This window comes from Solanum pennellii, chromosome 1 (assembly GCF_001406875.1).
Source record: "Solanum pennellii chromosome 1, SPENNV200".
Lineage (NCBI taxonomy): Eukaryota > Viridiplantae > Streptophyta > Magnoliopsida > Solanales > Solanaceae > Solanum > Solanum pennellii.
Genome location: NC_028637.1, coordinates 7,110,642 through 7,115,547, shown reverse-complemented (window position 1 = coordinate 7,115,547; position 4,906 = coordinate 7,110,642). Strand labels below are relative to the sequence as shown.

The window sequence follows — 4,906 nt, the reverse complement described above, 5'->3', positions numbered from 1 at the left end:
AAGGAATTTAAATGTCTAAAATGAGAAATGAATACTGATAAGTATAGTATTTGAATTAAATTAATAAATTCATATATACCTTAAATTCATTGAAAATTAAATTTTTGAGTGATTGTGCATCTCATCCCAAGTCGGATAAGCAATATGAAAAAAAAAAATGAGTTCAAATCCATGAAAAGTTTTTGGTACAATTTAGATATTTATTCTCATTGGGAAATTTTATATCTAATGATCTATTTCGGTGTTTTACTAAAATGTCTCATATCTAGGTATAAGAGTTCTAATCTTTTTATTTCTTTTACCATATAAATGTGAGTTGAGAGCAATTATTTTATTTATTGTGACACCTCAAACCTTTCCGCTAACATTAATTTGGACTTATCTATTTGTGTAGATAGGTCCGAACATGATGAATTTTTAAAGTATATAGATGTTTAGATCAATTCTTTAGTATGAAAATATATTATGTATGAATTAAGGTCATACGAGATCCTTAGCACAAAATTGAATTGAAAAAGTCCTTATTGATTGATTTTTTATATGAGTTTTTACTAGGATCAACTTAAAAAAAAGAATTTCTCCTAGAATACGAAGAGTTATGTTGCTCAAAACATATTAAACTAAAGGTATTTGTGTAGGGTAGAGTAAAAATTCTTACATTGAGGTAAGTTCTTCTATTAACTTCTTTGTCTATTAATCCACTAACATCTTAAACCATTTAAAATATTGTTAATGGTCGAATTATGGGTTAGAACCCAAAGTCCTTAAACTTTGGGGAGAAACCTATTGGATATGTATTATATCACCAATAATTTTTTAGTTTATAAGCTAATGATCTCAGTGGCGGATCTAAAGGTTGTGGGTGCTCACTTTCAGGTGTAAAATTCGCTGGAAAAAATTTAAAAAAAGAAATACTACTGGCGGGATTCGAACCCTCGCCAGTGGCTTCGTGCGCCTCTTAATGCAGAGGTTTAAACCAACTCACCCACAGCTGCTTTTGTTCTATGGGTGCTCATTTAAATTATAATAACATATGTATCATATTTTCTATATATATATACAAAAAATTTCGGAAATCAATGGGTGCTCGAGCACCCGCGTCTGGCTTACTGGTTCCGCCCCTGAATGATCTGAGCATAAAATTGTTGTTCTATAACATGATTGTGATGGTTGTAACTTGTAAATATTTTATGTATAACAAAGATGAGATCTTTATCATAAAAACTGCTTTAAAGGTATAACTGAGGTAAAAAATTGACTTATTTTAGGTGTTTTTAAATCAAAATAGTTTTTAAGCAGTTTTGTATTGTTTGTATGACTAATGTAAGTCATAAGTTTGAATTTCTAACTTATGGCTTATCATTTAGAGTCGTTTAGATCAAATTTTGACTAAAAAACTAAAAAAAATATATCTTAACACTCCATAAGTACTTTAAAATCATTTTGACTTAAGACACTTAAATAAATCAATCCAAACCGACTCTAAAACTAAGGGATAACTTGGTGGGGAATAAGTTATTCCTCACATATACCAGATAACTTATCTGATCACTTAAATATAAACGATAAGATAAATCATTCAAGGATTACATCATACCTCAAACAAATACAAGATAAAATAATCTTGTATTTCATCTCAAAATTATTATACATTATATCTCACACTAATAAGTAACAAACAATGAATTATTGAGCTCGTATTAGCACGCTAGTAGCATCTAGTCTATACCTAAGACTATGTGAAACGCAATCAAAAAGGTGATCAGTAAACGCTATTTTTATAATTTTTACTCTTTTTTTTAACTACATTTCAACATACATAAGGCACATCTTCTTCTTCTTCTTCTTCTTTGGTTTCTTACTCGGTGTTTGGAGCTCAAATTGGAGTTTCGATTAAATTCGAACTGCGCATTGCAGAGCCCATACCGGAATGACGCTCCTAATAGAATATCCCGAACTCAAATCCAAAACCTTATAAAGCACTCCTACCAATGCTTTCAAAGGTGTGGGTGCTAAAGTAAAAAATATAAAAAAAATACTCCCTTCGTCCCATTTTATGTGGCAATATTTGATCGGCACGGAGTTTAAGAAATAATGAAGACTTTGAAATGTTTACCAAATTGCCCTTCAAAAAAGTAACTCACTTTTCTCTCTCCTCATAAATGTATTAGAAAATTAAGTGGTACCAATAAGGGTAAAAAGAGAAATTATACCTTTAATTACTTACCATATAAGGAAATGTGACATTCTTGTTGGGACTGACCAAAAAGGAAATGGTGCCACATAAAATGGGACAGATGGAGTACATGTTAAGTGTGAGATTCTAACTCGGATTTAGCAACACATAAGATCCCTAAGCACCCACCCAAGAGTCAATGGACTAATCAAATTATTTAGTCATTGGGTGCTCTATATTAATTTTATATAAATACCTCTTAATATACATATATATATATATATATATATATATATATACTAAACGAGGTTAATAGATGCTCGAGCACCCGGACAACACACCCCATGTTGATAAATAAAATACATCTTCACCAACTCATAAAGTGGTCCATACATAAGACCCAGACCTATTATACAACTGACAAAACTGAGAAAAAGATTGGACTGATGTGATACCAAATAGAACAAAAGGAACATGGGCTGATGGGCCTGGCATTTAAGACTTAAATGGGCCCGGCCCACTAGTGTACTACTCACCGACAGCAACTTCTCACTATTATCACTTTGTACCACTAAAGTTGTACAAAGTACAAAATATTAATGTTTAATTGACCACAAAAAAGTTGGATCATTTGCACTTTGACTTCTATTTTGTACTCATGATAATTAAATTATTATTTTTTGAAATATAAGTTAAAATTAGTTATTCGTTGTGCACTAATTTAATATTTATTCATAAATTCGACGTTAATCAAATGATATTAAATTATTTTATTAAGGAAACATAAGATTTAAACTGGTTATGTATTATGTATGAATTCAATATTTATTCACAAGTTTATTTTTATTAGTGCTAATTAAATGATATTAAATTGTCTTGTTAAGTTTAAAGAAATATCTGATAAATATTAAATGATATTTGATTAAATAATTTAAATTTTTAATTTAAAATAAATATAATGTATATTTGTGTGATAGTAAATCATCACTTTATTTTTACGCAAATCAGATGTGAAGAGGCACATTAAGATGTTCGCCATTAAATTATTTATCTTCACTGACTATTAATGTTTACTCAAAGTAGTTATAAAATTTACACAAATATTATTGACACTCAAAATAATAAATTCATAACTAAAGAATATGAGGAAATTAAAAGTCATAGCTAAAGTGGGTATCATGCTTTGAAAAAAATTGTACAGAAATAAAATTACAGTAGAGTAAAAATTATTTTTTTTGAAAAATGTCTTAGTTGAAGTAGGCACATTAACGAAAACGCATATGATTTAACCTCCATGAATTTTTGCATTAGAATATCTAGCAAATTATGTTTTACGCTCTCAAAATAACATGTTATATTTTGTATAAATTTGATTTCCAGGAGCAGTAATAAACAATCAACTCATTTGAAGAATCAAAGTTAAGAATCAATTCATTTGAAGGACAGATCGGATGATTACATTAAAATAGTTTCATTTTTTAAATATTTTTAATTTTTATACCTAATAAAATTATTTAAATATTTTTTAAAAAAAGCAATTATTTTCACAGATAAAAAATTTGAAGAGATCCTTTTTCTTATGCATTTTGTAAGGGACTACGAGAGACTATTTTCTCTTTCAATAGTTTGCATTTAAGGGCTATTATGGGTGTCAAATGGTCAGATTGAGTTGAAATTAAAAATATTAAAATGAATTAAAATAGAAATTTGGTTGGGTAATGACGCAACCAAGTTACTTTGGGCTCAAATGAGCTAAAAATAGATTGTGTCATAACCCATCCAATTTGACCGGCTTAATCTCAATAAATTTTATTATATTGTTATTTAACTTTTATAATCAAAATTTAAATTTCAACTAAAAAGAATTTAAAAAAAAAGAAGATACAAATGGAAAGATAATTCCTAGAAGATATAAAACAATAGTAATTCATACCTTCAATACAAGAATATACATTATATCAATACAAATAAAGAGTTTTAAAACGGATTAAAATTAGAGATTAAATTAGGCTGAATTAAATATTCTTTTAAAACGGGTTAAGACATGAATGAGTTGTTTATTGAACAAATTCAAATTAGAAAAAAAATATCTAACTACAAATTCTTGTTATCCTATTTTCTACTATTTCCTACCATTCCAAAAAAAAATTACAAAAAACTCTCTTTTCCTCACATTCTCTCCTTTTTCGGATACATCACTGAGAATCATCCCAACTACATAAGTTTTTTCTTCTTTTTTTTTTCACGCCTAAAATCACCCCATGGTATCACCAATTACCTCCATCAGTTTTTTTTTATTTCAGTTTTTTTCTCTTTTCAATTCTTCGATTGCAAGTTATTGAAGGTAGCTCTTCTTCATCTATTTTTTTCTTTCTAGTTCATTAGTTATGGATTATTTTTTAGCTTTTTCGTCTACAAAATTCTGATACATATGGATGAGCCTCTATTTTTTTGTATTGGGAATATCAAATTAGTCTAAGAAGGATGCATTTTCTTACTTCAAAATCAATTGTGAATAAGCTCGAATTGTTGGTAGCTCCGATATGGGTCTTGGGTCGAGATCCATAGGTGACACCATTGTTGAAAAAAAAAAGAAACTACGGGAGTTGATATAGAGCAAAATAGAAAGTGTAGAAGGATTTCATCCTCGTTTTTTTTTCTTTTAGCACTCAAATTATTGATTTTTTCAATTTTTTGTTGTTCATCTTTTTCTTATACAGCGCGGGGGGG

At 28.6% G+C, this 4,906-nt stretch overlaps 1 long non-coding RNA gene across 1 annotated transcript in view; it reads left to right on the top strand.

The window, feature by feature from the left end:
* The first annotated feature begins 4,324 nt into the window (after window positions 1-4,324).
* LOC114075619 overlaps window positions 4,325-4,906 on the top strand; it is a 2,097-nt gene continuing 1,515 nt past the window's right edge. Inside the window, exon 1 of the long non-coding RNA XR_003576012.1 lies at window positions 4,325-4,520. This is a non-coding gene — a long non-coding RNA (uncharacterized LOC114075619). The remainder of the gene's footprint in view (window positions 4,521-4,906) is intronic.